The sequence below is a fragment of the Drosophila willistoni genome, unplaced genomic scaffold (genome assembly GCF_018902025.1).
Source record: "Drosophila willistoni isolate 14030-0811.24 unplaced genomic scaffold, UCI_dwil_1.1 Seg761, whole genome shotgun sequence".
NCBI classification, from domain to species: Eukaryota; Metazoa; Arthropoda; class Insecta; order Diptera; family Drosophilidae; genus Drosophila; species Drosophila willistoni.
Genome location: NW_025814665.1, coordinates 1 through 14,833, shown reverse-complemented (window position 1 = coordinate 14,833; position 14,833 = coordinate 1). Strand labels below are relative to the sequence as shown.

Below are 14,833 nucleotides of genomic sequence, written 5' to 3'. Positions count from 1 at the left end.
GCAATGGTCAGGTAGAAAGATTCCATTCCACATTCACGGAATTAATGAGATGCCTAAAGATTGAGCATCCGGAATTAGAATTTGAAGACCTAATATTCAGAGCAGTAGATGAATACAATAGAACTATTCACAGTACAACCAACAAAAAACCGATAGAAACTTTTTTTGCTTTAGAATTGACACACTCTCCAGAAAAGTTAACATTAGAAAGAGAAAAAACATCAAAAAGAATTTCAGACAAACAACTTGCAGATTTACAGTACCATAACCAAAACAAGGAACCCATAAGAATCTATGACCCAGGAGAAATAATTTACGTAAAAATCAATAAGAGATTGGGTTCTAAATTAACCCCAAGATACAAAAAAGAAAAGTAGTAGAAATACTGACCAATATCCATCTTCGACAGGTTAATATTGATACCCGTCTGTTGGGGACATACGACTATCCTGGATTACTCAAAGTCGAGAGTAGTAATGCTGGAAACTGGGATGGCAGCGAGGCAGAATGGAACATTTAAAATTATTCACGTTGTAGAAGTAGAAAAGTATCAACAGGCATTATCGGTGTTGAAAGAGGTCGTACGAAACTCAACAAAAGCAAACCCGTATTACCCTTTCCTTAATTATGAAATAACCCGAATCGAAAACGAGATTAAAAGATTAAAGCCTATAAAGTTCAGAGGCAAACGCTCTCTTGACATACTTGGAACAGCGTGGAAGTGGCTCGCGGGTACCCCAGATCACCAGGATCACAAAATTGTAATTGATAAAATTAACGAACAGCTTAAAAATAACAATAAACAAGTAGTAATTAATAAATTGGTAGAAGATAAGATAAATGATTTGATTAAGATAACTAACACTTTATTAATTAAAAGCAAACCAGAAACAGACGAAAAAGTAAAGGAAATAGAAATAACAAAGTTCAAATTGAGTCTTTTGAGAGAAGAAATCACAAACATCATTTATGCAATAGATTGGGCTAAAGCCAACACAATAAATTCTTTGATTTTATCACCAGCAGAAATAAACATTATCGAAACATATGCCGAGGAAAGCCTAACGTTTGTAAATATTGAAGAGCTTCTAGAATTTGCTGAAGTAAGTGTTGCTTCAGATGGCAGAGCTCTTCTCTATATTGTCAGCATACCTAGAGCAATTAAAGAACAATGTAAAAAAATCATGGCATTTCCCATAAAATATGGAAAAACAATAGAAAAAATAGATTATAACCACATATTAAAATGTAATAAACAATACTTTGGTTTAGCTAATAAGAATAAGTGTAAAAATCAAAATAACAAAATATTATGTAAACTGGAAGATTTGATAGACTTAAAAAATAGCAAATGCATGGGAGCGTATTTTCATAGAAAAAAACCAACTTGCCCAACAACTAACAATCAACATGTGAAATCACACTCGGAGGTAGCTCCTGGCACGATCTTGTTAAATCAATTCAAGGGTATCATCAACGTCGATGGAGAAAACCTTACTCTGGATGGAACTTTTATAATACAATCGCAGAATGCCACGATCAACATTGATGATTCGTGGTACATCATGAAGACAAAGCGTGAGGTAGAAGTCCAACCCCCGTTACTTCAACTATTATCGGACAAACAACACCAAGGCGAAACCCTATCTTTGGAGATGATTAAAGAACTGCATTTGAATAACACAAACAGCCTGGAAAAAATCCAGACGGACAATGCCATAATTTCATCATCCTATTGGATCGTCATAGCATTTTTAGCGATCATAGCAATCATATACTGGGTGATCAAGAAGAAATACAATCACAGGCCAGAAGAAAACATTCCACCAATAGTAATGCCGGTTACACCCGTACAATATATGGTAGCGACCGAGGACGTCCGCACTTAAGAGGGGAGGAGTTAAGACCAGATATGCTTCACTATCACAATCACACTCACACTGCACACATAGAGAACATTCAAGAGTTATCATAATGAGCACTGACGTAATGAGCATTGACATGATCATAGAAGGCACAGCCAGGAATGTCACCCGATAACCCTGCAACACACAATCATCTTCACACAATCGCCAGACTAAACATTCCTAAGAGAATGGTGTCAAATTCGGTACATCAGACAGCAAGTCGCCCAATCCCATAAATCAATTCAGCAATTAGCGTCATGTTCGGTACACCAGCCATCATGTCGCCCAAATCAATTTCTTGATAAACAGATCCCACGCTCGCGTTGGACCATTGGACTCAACAAGCGTCGCTGTCACCATCGACGTCCAAAGTCAGAGGTTTCATTCAAACAAAATCGATCTACACAATTCAGTTTCTAATCCTAGTTCAAACTTGTCACTCCGATAGAACTCCGCGATCTTAGCTCAGTCTAGTAGTCACAAGTCTTCCAGTAAAGAGTTAGATGTCAAATGTGTACTCAATATTAAATCAATAAAGTTTGTTTTTTTTATGCGACTAACTAAGATTGTGTTTAATTTATATATATAAACATTTTGGGGGTGGGGTAGAAAAAATATGTTTTAATTGCTTATTTAAATATCTATCTACATATTTTGGAATACGATTTGCATTTGTGATTAGAGTTAAACCGATTAGTAAACTGATTTTTCCTATAAAATGCACATTTTTCGAAAAATTCATCATCATAATTTATAATAATATCTAAACCCAAACCTTTTTTCATTTTGCAGCCAAATCACTTCCATTGCATTGTGTGGTGGAATCTGTGATCACCAGGATCACAAAATTGTAATTGATAAAATTAACGAACAGCTTAAAAATAACAATAAACAAGTAGTAATTAATAAATTGGTAGAAGATAAGATAAATGATTTGATTAAGATAACTAACACTTTATTAATTAAAAGCAAACCAGAAACAGACGAAAAAGTAAAGGAAATAGAAATAACAAAGTTCAAATTGAGTCTTTTGAGAGAAGAAATCACAAACATCATTTATGCAATAGATTGGGCTAAAGCCAACACAATAAATTCTTTGATTTTATCACCAGCAGAAATAAACATTATCGAAACATATGCCGAGGAAAGCCTAACGTTTGTAAATATTGAAGAGCTTCTAGAATTTGCTGAAGTAAGTGTTGCTTCAGATGGCAGAGCTCTTCTCTATATTGTCAGCATACCTAGAGCAATTAAAGAACAATGTAAAAAAATCATGGCATTTCCCATAAAATATGGAAAAACAATAGAAAAAATAGATTATAACCACATATTAAAATGTAATAAACAATACTTTGGTTTAGCTAATAAGAATAAGTGTAAAATCAAAATAACAAAATATTATGTAAACTGGAAGATTTGATAGACTTAAAAAATAGCAAATGCATGGGAGCGTATTTTCATAGGGAAAAACCAACTTGCCCAACAACTAACAATCAACATGTGAAATCACACTCGGAGGTAGCTCCTGGCACGATCTTGTTAAATCAATTCAAGGGTATCATCAACGTCGATGGAGAAAACCTTACTCTGGATGGAACTTTTATAATACAATCGCAGAATGCCACGATCAACATTGATGATTCGTGGTACATCATGAAGACAAAGCGTGAGGTAGAAGTCCAACCCCCGTTACTTCAACTATTATCGGACAAACAACACCAAGGCGAAACCCTATCTTTGGAGATGATTAAAGAACTGCATTTGAATAACACAAACAGCCTGGAAAAAATCCAGACGGACAATGCCATAATTTCATCATCCTATTGGATCGTCATAGCATTTTTAGCGATCATAGCAATCATATACTGGGTGATCAAGAAGAAATACAATCACAGGCCAGAAGAAAACATTCCACCAATAGTAATGCCGGTTACACCCGTACAATATATGGTAGCGACCGAGGACGTCCGCACTTAAGAGGGGAGGAGTTAAGACCAGATATGCTTCACTATCACAATCACACTCACACTGCACACATAGAGAACATTCAAGAGTTATCATAATGAGCACTGACGTAATGAGCATTGACATGATCATAGAAGGCACAGCCAGGAATGTCACCCGATAACCCTGCAACACACAATCATCTTCACACAATCGCCAGACTAAACATTCCTAAGGGAATGGTGTCAAATTCGGTACATCAGACAGCAAGTCGCCCAATCCCATAAATCAATTCAGCAATTAGCGTCATGTTCGGTACACCAGCCATCATGTCGCCCAAATCAATTTCTTGATAAACAGATCCCACGCTCGCGTTGGACCATTGGACTCAACAAGCGTCGCTGTCACCATCGACGTCCAAAGTCAGAGGTTTCATTCAAACAAAATCGATCTACACAATTCAGTTTCTAATCCTAGTTCAAACTTGTCACTCCGATAGAACTCCGCGATCTTAGCTCAGTCTAGTAGTCACAAGTCTTCCAGTAAAGAGTTAGATGTCAAATGTGTACTCAATATTAAATCAATAAAGTTTGTTTTTTTTATGCGACTAACTAAGATTGTGTTTAATTTATATATATAAACATTTTGGGGGTGGGGTAGAAAAAATATGTTTTAATTGCTTATTTAAATATCTATCTACATATTTTGGAATACGATTTGCATTTGTGATTAGAGTTAAACCGATTAGTAAACTGATTTTTCCTATAAAATGCACATTTTTCGAAAAATTCATCATCATAATTTATAATAATATCTAAACCCAAACCTTTTTTCATTTTGCAGCCAAATCACTTCCATTGCATTGTGTGGTGGAATCTGTGCATTCCCTGCACGCTTCCCTGACCATTGACAGTCGCCAGCCCTGGAAGATGCGACCCAATATTGAAACAGACAGTTATGTGATTATAGCCGCTGCCACGCCCTGGAGTGAAATAGTTCAGACAGCCCTACAACGTTTGGGTTACTCCCAAGAGGTGGCCAATACGGCAAGAGGTGGGTACCAACTGAAATGAGACATTTTCGAGATTTATTCATAAGGTAAAATTTCCTTGTTAGGCTCTCTTATTATCAAACATTGGAAACCCATACCATTGGAACAGATCTCCGATAATCTGGCTATACCAGTTAGTGATATACTGGGTGAGCTTACCTCGGTGATCACTTTGCGTATTGTCATCCTTAGGAAGGATAAATTGCTTAAATTGCTTGTGCTGCAATCACATGCTGTACTCCCCTCTACAGGATGTCCCTGGATGAGGTAAGTTTTTGGCAACTAATTAGACATTTACTTTGAACTTTCACTTTGATGGGGAAGGGTGAAAGATTTTTAACTAGTACCTAAGACACATGATGAAATTGCAAAATTCTATAATGATTTATAAGCGGTTTACGAGACAAAGCGCACACCCACACATAGATAGAGAGAGGGAGTAAGAGGGGAGTGAGAAAATCAGAGAGAGAAACGAGTGGAGGACGAGTCTAGGATATTATCCGTTGTCGTCTTGAAAAGTCGCTAAAAACTTTTTGCCAAAACTCTCGAAACTCAAACCGCTAATTTGCGGCAAGTGAGGCATAAAGACATACGTACACACACACCGACACACACACACACATGAAGTTGTATTTCTTTCTTCACCTCGCCCTTATTTCTCCCTCTCTCTATTTGCATCTTTGCATATGAAAATCATTTGGTGAATGTTTTGATAATGACTACAAAGCAAAAATTTGTTGCCTTGTTAAGCCTGCGAGTGAGTTTCGAGTTCGAGTTCATTTATTTGGTTCACTTAACTAATCCTTTTTTGCAATAGTTTTCAGTTTTTAATCAGCTTTACGCTTATCGTCAGTTTCTCTTCTCTGCCTTCCCCTCATCACTTGCCCTCCTTCCATGCCACTTTCCCTTTCTCTGTATTTATATCTCTTTGTCTGTTCATTTCACTTTTTGAAATCAGCTTGAAAGGCTTATGAAACTATTCCAAAGGAATTGAGATTTAGGCACAAGTATTTATTCTCAAATTTAACTGTGCTTGTAATTCAAAAGCTAGCAAAAATCATGTCAGTTTAATAAGAATCGTTGAAACTGTAAAAGGATATTAAGGACCTTATTCACAAGTTTAGTTGGCTGCTAGTTTGACACTCATTCAGTCATGTGTTCTGTTTTAGTAAGCTAAATTTGGGGGGAAGTATTTGATAATACTTACTTCTTTTTAATTATGGAGGTAGTTGGGATATAGGAAGTGTACTACAGTAGAATCCGGCAATAACGACGCTTAAGGGACCGACGTTATATTCGGAAGACGTACTAACCGGAGGCCCTTTCATAAAGGTTTGTATTGGGACGAAACTCATCGAACTTTAGTCGCTACAACCGGTCGGACGTTATAAGCGGAATCGTTATAACCGGATTCTACTGTATACATATATGTATGTCTATATCTGAAGTCTGATAGGCTTACAGCTAGTTAACTTTTGTCTTAGACACAGTATTTTCCTAATACCAAAATCTTTATTTTCACTTATATTCATTCAATGCTTTTCAAGTGGTCTCTCTGTTTGGACTCTTTTCAACCACCCAACATAAGATAGAGTAAGTCTCTATCACTTGAATGGGAGGCTTCTATCTCCTACAGATAATCTTAAGATATATTTCATTAAATTTTAATTTTAATGAAGATTGCAGCAAATGCAAAAGTTATTTTTGGCAAATTTAAGATTTAACCTACCTTCCATTGGTTTATTACGACTTAGCCCATCATGATCGTGTGGCGTTCCTTTCGTTATTGCTCTCACATGACCCACATTGGACTATGTGTGTGTGTGATGGTGGTAAGGGGAACCCAGGCTAGTCAGCGGCTTCTCCTCGTGCTTTTGCTTACGATTGATATCATTGCATTTGGATCATAAATCACCCTAGTTCACTATCATCATCAAACAGAAATCACGGCCCGAAATACCCTTCAATTGATAATGTGACTAGAGTTTTATTGGCCCTGATTAATATTAGCAAAGCAGTCTCTTCCTCCCTCTCACTCCCTCTCGGGCTCTTTCTCGCTCTCTAATCACATGATAAGCATTTTCCATAATTCTCAATTGTTACGTGTGTGTGTGTGGGTGAAGACCTAGTGTCCATCTAGGTAGAGGTAGCCATAGAACATTACAAATACGCGATAGGAAAATCAATTTGATAATACCCCCGAACCCCAAAGTCGGCATAAGACAACGCGTCAACCCATTTTATTTACAATTAGGTGTCTGTCCCATACCACACCATCCCACACCTCACCCTTCTTCCATACCACCCTTTCTGTGTGTGTGTGAGTGTGTTTCGAGCAGATTAAGTGATTTGGGGCGCCTCCTTAGCTGCAAATACCAACCAACCGACCAGACAACTCATAGAAAAAAAAAAAAAAAATTATTCGTTATCCACAATCGTTTCCTTTATCCCCGACGGAACTACTTTTTAGTATTGCTTCATCAGGGGGAAACTCGACCTACGTCGGGGTTCGAACTCGAGAACAACAGAATTGTAGATTTAGTAGGTCTCCACTAGCCAACTCATAGTGACATTATCTATCTGCAAAGTAGCAAAGCGTCAGTTAAAATCAGTTGGTTTTGGTTGGTGGGGGGGGGGGAGGGGCGGTGGTGAAAGGGGTTTTCTGTCTGTTATATATGCAATATCTATCTAGCTGTTGCCATATGATATCTATCTATCGGTTACCTATCCATTTATGGCTAAGTAAATCCCAGCACTTGAGGGCTCTTACCCGACTCGACTTTATTCCTGGCGTGATTTTTATGACGACCGCTTAGTCTGTGTCACCATTGAACTGAAGGTCTTTTCAGTCCAACAGGGCTTATAACATTGTTGCAAAACAACCAAATGAAAGATAAAATAAACTAAAAGAATTTTGAAAGTCTCAACTATTATTTACGGCCTTAGCTTAAGTTTTGTCTTGGCAGAATTTAGTAAATCAGAAATCGTTTTAGAAGTTCAAGGAGTTAACTCTCTAGGGCTCTTGTTATAAACTGAGTTAACCTTCTGTAACAATAGAAATGAAAGTCTCTCAGATTTGTCGCAGTTCGCATCAGAATACATATGCCATGCCCGGTGGGGATATATCGGATGATTTGCGTCGCAAATTCGATCAATGGTGGTCAAATCAACTCTCTCCCAGGCCACAGCCATGACCCCCAAAATGTTGCCCTTCATGGCAGCGCCGTCTGCTGTGCCGGTGGGGGCAGGACCCAATGAATTGGTCGATTTTCCTGTGGGAGTGGGCACTGCAGCAATGGCTGCGGCTGCCGCAGCAGCAGTTCATGCCGGTTCCATGGGCAGCCGAGAGAGTTTGTTGCTGGCCAATGAGGCAGTGGCCGCTGCCCATCATCCCAGTGCTGGACAGGGTGGGGCTGGGGGTGTGGCTGGGGGTGTGGCTGGGGGTGTGGCTGCTGGTCCCGGTCATCATTCTGGCATGCTTGTACATGCATCCGGCCATGCATCCTTCGATACATCATCATCATCATCATGGAGGGTCACATGCTCCGCCTCAGTATGCCAATCAGAAGACTCGCATGCGAACCAGTTTCGATCCGGAAATGGAGTTGCCCAAATTGCAGACATGGTTCCAAGAGAATCCCCATCCTTCACGCCAGCAGATTCAGAATTATGTGGTGCAATTGAATGCCTTGGAGTCGCGTCGAGGTCGCAAGCCTTTGGATGTCAATAATGTGGTCTACTGGTTTATGAATGCTCGCGCAGCCCAGAAACGGCCCGAGATGAGGGGCAATGTGACCACCACAATGAGTGCCCTGGGATACGCGGCCATGAATGGTTATCTGAGTCAGCATCATGGAGCCCAATTGGGGCAGAACTCCAGCTCGAGTGCTGGTAGCCAGCCCAGCCCATGAGCCTGGGCAATCTGTCTCAAGAGTCCCATGAGCTTGAAATCAGAAGATATTGATACCATGTCCCAGCATTCCAATGATTTGGATTAGGAGGCGCCTGTGAGTCGGTCAAATACTCCACAATTGCCGCTCTCCCTAACCACAACGAGAGGAATCGGAATTCCCCGCTCATGGATGGCGATGAGGAGCACGATGACGATGAGGCCACAGCACCCACAAGAGCTAAGAGTGAAATTAGCGATGATCAATGGCAATGTGCATGAGGACGAACGCCAACAGCAACAGCAGCAGGAGAAATCCAATGATGAGCACAAGGATGACATTTCCAAGGAGCATACGGAAGGTGGACATAACGAGCAGAATCATGAGCAATTACCCGATGATTCGGCTCTCAATCACAACAATAATGAGAATGAGTTGACCACCCGAAATACCGCAGCACACCCAAAGAGGAGGAAGATGATCTGGATATGGATGACGATGACTTGGAGGACAATGACAATGAGAACGATGCCAGTCATTTGGATGAATTTCGTTCCCCCTCGCCGGCCATGGATGGCAATTTGGTGGCCGCCTCGCACAAGGATCAACAATTGCCCTTTCCCATGGTACCCAATTCGATGTTCTCGATGAAGGATCATGTACATGAGCCATTACATGCCAGCATTTGGCCAGGCGGCAGCAGCAGTAGGACACACGGCAGCCCATCATCATACCGCTGCGGCGGCGGCAGCTGCAGGAATCGCACTTTCATCGATCCGGTCACCGAAGTGCCCAAATTGGAGCAATGGGTTGCCAAGAACACTCATCCGTCGCACAATTTGATACTCAAATACACCGAGGACTTGAACACCATGCCCTACAGGTGAGCATCAACGAGAACCCAATCCAGTTAAGACCCTTTGCTAACATATTTCGTGTTCTTTCGTTTTTGTTTGGCATCTTTTTAGGCAAAAATTCCCCCGCCTATAGAGCAAGAATGTGCACTTCTGGTTCAAGAATCGCCGTGCTAAATGCAAACGTCTCAAGATGTCACTCTATGACAGCAGTCAGTGTGCCCAAATGGCCGGCTTGGGTTCCTTTGTGCCCAAATACGAGAAGAGGGACTAAAAACTGGATTCAATCAGTTCGTCCCCCGGTTCTCCCAATACTAATCAAAGCTAGAAGCATTTCTTATGTACATAGAAAGATACAAAGCAAACAAAATGAAAAAAAAACTCCTTTTTTTTAAAACTTTAAGTATTATTAGCATCCACAAATACACATACACACACAGTCCCAGTAAGTGGAATAATTAGCAAAAAAAAAAACTAATAAAAAATATCAAAGAAGCTAACATCGGCTATACCCTTGCAGTCCTTAGTAATAGTAATTTTACATGTTCAAAATTTGTTTTCTGCAACTCAATTCATCAATATACAAACAAAACAATTTTACTCTCTATTTTACAATTTGTTCTTCTTCTTCCCTTATTCCCAAAACAAAGGAACGCACGCATACACATACAGTTCATGTAGCGTTGCGTCTGTGTGTGTTATATTTATCCGATCACATTCATATTTTGAGATCTGGGGTTTTATATCAAATATTATCACATATGTAAATTTCATAGTATACTCCGATTTTTATGAAAATGTTTCTTCTAGTTCTTCTAGAGCTATATGATATAATGGTCCGATAATAAAAAACCCCGAAAAATTTCAGCCCGATAGCTCTTAAGACGGCTGAGTAAAACGCATACGCACAGACGGACGGACAGAGGGACATGGCTATCGACTTAGCTTCTCATGCTGATCAAGAATATATATACTTTATGGGGTCGGAAACGTCTCCTTCTGTGCGTTACAAACATCTGACCAATTTTATAATACCCTCTGCAAGGGTATAAAAAGAAATAATTAGAAAACTGGATAAACTACTTATACTTCTAGCCACATAATAATTTAGTATGTGTTAGATTTAGCATATATATATATATATATAGATACGATATGATTCAAATATAATTTATAATCGCAATGAAAATCAACTACAACTTTAATTCTTATTAAAGTTGTAGTTGATTCTCTCTCTGCAAAATCAACCCTGCTCTATCTCTTTCTCTGTTCCCCACTATATTTCTCTCTCTCTCTCTCTCTCTCTTTCCACTTGAGCGTTAAAGTTATTAACGAACCAAAGAAAAGCCAGTTTATGTTTTTTTGTGTAAAATCTGTAAATAAATTTAATAAATGTTATATATTAAGGATCCGCCTAACTAATTTTTAAGTTCTTCCCTTCAGTACCGGTCGCGGGGGAATCGCCGGGGATTCCCCGGGACATGTCGCTTGTCCTGTACTGTAAAAATTTTCGCTCTGGTCGCTGGCGACTGGAGGGACAATATCGCTAGTTTGTCAGAGGGACCAGAGGGACATTTTCCAAAGTTTGTCCTAGAGACGAGAACGACAATATCGCTAGATTATCCTAGGGACGAAAGCGACATTATCGCTAGATTGTCCTAGGGACTAGAAGGACAATATCCCCATTTTGTCCTATGGACTAGAAGGACAATTCAAAATACATAAAAAATATGAAATAATTGAATTTATTTTATTTTACTTATTTTTTATTAAGCTTATTTAACAGCTTCTGCTTCAATTTTCAATTTTTTGTTCACGACACCGGGTGAACAGCAGTGAGCGGCGAAGAGCAGTGAGCAGTGAGGAGTGAGGAGGGTTTTTTGATCCTCGGCATCTAGGGTCACACCAGGAGGGGTGACTTGGTTTTTCCAATGGGCATCGCCATTTATTTCGAATCGAGATTTTCACCCGAACACCCGTTCATCTCCTGTATATTTTTCTCGAAATGTCAATCTGTTTAAACCGAACCATTTCGTGTGTGTGTCGGTATACCTTGTGAATTCAATAAATCATCATTAATTAAAACGAAGTTTTTCGCGCGTTTTAATCACTCTACTCACGTACGAGACCCTGAAGATATTGGCAACCGCCAACCATTTAAGGCTTAGTCGGGTCCTTCCGCCCCTCCACAAACATTGGTCCTTCGAGCCGGATATCCTTCCGCTCCTCCAGCTTGCATCGGCGGAATTCCTGATAAGTACAAAAATTTCATTATTCATTTCATTTGCCCCTACATACTAATAAAAGTGTGAGGTTTTCCAGCTTCTCCATAGCGACCTACACACTTTTACATATTCTATGTACATACCTGACCTGTTCCATGGTTACATGGTAGTTCCTAATCCTTAGCGTGTTTGTCCAACGCTCTCGTTTTACATTCCACGATTATCCATTTTTATTTATGTTTTTTCCTCGCACTTGTCCAAATCCACTTTTTTTACATATGCATTCACATGTACATGTAATTTCCATAGCTGTTTGCCAAGTCCGCGTTAAAGTTTAAAAAACAAAAATAATATTAAAGTGTTATAAAAAATAGGAAAAAAATAATAATCAAAGTGTTCACCGCGTTTTCTTATGTGTTGGAATAATTATTTTTAATGCCAAACTAATTTCCGCACGAGTTACCTACCCAGTCACCACACCAACGAATTCACCTTCAACTACACAAACCATGGACAACACATCAAAAAGGGCAACAAATAACACATATGTACATATATACGTACATACATATTTACACACATACTTATATCCATATATAGACACTTACATATATACGTACATACATATTTACACACATACATATATCCATACATACATATATAGACACTTACATACATATATACATTCATACATATATACATAATTAACTGAAGGAGAGAACGGCATTGTCGCCGAATAAAAATCATAATTGTGTGTTGAACGTCAAACAAGACGGAGGTTTTAATTTTATAATAAAAAAATACTAAAAAGTAAATAAACACAGTAAAAAGTTACTCTTTTTCCTCGAACACGTCTTGGCCAAGATGTTAACTGGCGCAGCTGGTAGGATTCGAACCTACGCTCCCAGAGGGAATCTGATTTCGTATGTGTGTAAATATGTATGTACGTATATATGTAAGTGTCTATATATGGATATAAGTATGTGTGTAAATATGTATGTACGTATATATGTACATATGTGTTATTTGTTGCCCTTTTTGATGTGTTGTCCATGGTTTGTGTAGTTGAAGGTGAATTCGTTGGTGTGGTGACTGGGTAGGTAACTCCTCCCCCACTGGATTGAAGTGAGGGCCATAGCGGTGGTCTAAACGAAATTAGTAGCGACTGGTGGTGGTTTGAGAACAATTGATCCTCTTCAAAGGATTAAAATATAGTTGCGCTTTGATTGCTTCCAGGTGAGGTTGTCTATGCTAGGTTTTAAGTCTGTTTAACACCAACAAAACAAACTCCCTTTCTGGTTCCAGAATTTCCGGTTGTTCTGTCCATTGATGATTTCTTGTAGATAATTTGTATCCCACGTTGGGGCAAAAAAAAAAAAAATAATAATAATTTTATCTTTAAGAGGCTTAATACTATATCTATTATAAATAACATGTTTAAGCATTTTAGATATTTAGTCTTGTCATTGGCAATGGTATAATGAATGAATTTATAATCTTTAATTCTGAACATTGGAATTTTTATGTAAAATATTACATTAGTTTTGTTTACAAATGTATCTATTTCAAGTAATCTATATAAATGTTCTTGCGAAGAGATTGTGACATTTCGTTTTTCTAAAATTTCTGTGATCTTGTCTTCTTTAGTTGAAAAAAAAAAAATAAAGTATTATTTAAATGGTTATACATAACATCAATGCTAAGGCCAATTCTATTTAAATATTGACGAACATGGATTTCGTTGTGTTCAGTGCTTAATTCCTTATAGATCTTATTTTTAGAGTTTTTTTTTTTTTTTTTTTTTTTTTTTTTTTTAATTACTTATAATATTCTGTTTGTTATTATCGGTTGATCGGTAATGTTTGAAAATTTTATAATTATTTTATTATTAACGTTTCATTGATGATTGACATTGTTTATTCATTTGTTCATGCTCCCTTTAATTTCCCTAAATTCCTTTCTTTTTTTTTTTATTCTTTTTGTGTAATAAGTATGTTGTTGTTTACAATAATTAGGTATATATGAAAAATCGTATTTAATAATTTTTTGTTTGCTTGTGTTTTTGTATTTTATATTATATATATGTATACCTGGTTTTTTGCTAAGGCTTTCTTGTCAATCGTTTTATTTTTGACTTGTGAATTTTTTGCTTTTTCTTTGTAATAAATGTGACCCCCTTATCTTTAGTGACAATATGTTTTGAAAAGCGAGGAGTCAACTTATTTCTTCTATTTTCTTTTCTGAATACTGTCTCGTCAGTTTCCACTTCTGGTGGATCCTTCCTTTCTTCGTTTAGTTTTAAAGTTCGTTTTTTATTTTGATCAGATATTTGTTGAGCAATCTTGGGGTATATTTTTTTTGATAAAGGTCTAAGTCTTGTAAATAATCGTGTTCGTTAGTAAATTTTAATGCTTTTTGAAACAGGTGGGTTCGACCCGAGAATAATTCAAAGGGTGTGAAATTAGTTGCAGAGTGTATAGCATTGTTGTAAGTGATCAATGCTTCAGCGAGGATATCGTCATGTATTGTGGGAGTTTTTTCAGTTTTCCTCTTTTCCATTATTAGTCTGTAAATTTCTGTTAAAGACGAATGAAATCGTTCAACAGGGGCGTTACTTGAAGACTGTTGAAAAGATGTGACATGTCTGGTGATATTGTATTGAGTGCAAAAATCAATGAAAAGATTTCCTGCGAACTCTGCACCCTGGTCACAAACAATCTTTTTAGGTATGCCATGAGTGCACATAAAATGTCTGATTGATTTTACTATATTTAGGCTATCTCTTGCTGGTATAGTGTACCCAGCAGCAAATTTTGAAAACTTGTCTATTATTGTTAAAACATTTTGATGGTTAATGGTGTACAAATCGATATGAATTATGTCTAATGGGAGTTTTGGAACCTCTGTTTTCCTGATAGGGAACTTTTTGCGGATGTCTATCGTATTTCAGGGTTTGGCATAA

General features: G+C 38.0%; 1 pseudogene; it reads left to right on the top strand.

Moving 5' to 3' along the window:
* Positions 1-1,430: 1,430 nt before the first annotated feature.
* Positions 1,431-9,920, top strand: LOC6637841 (annotated as a pseudogene).
* The last annotated feature ends 4,913 nt before the right edge of the window (positions 9,921-14,833 follow it).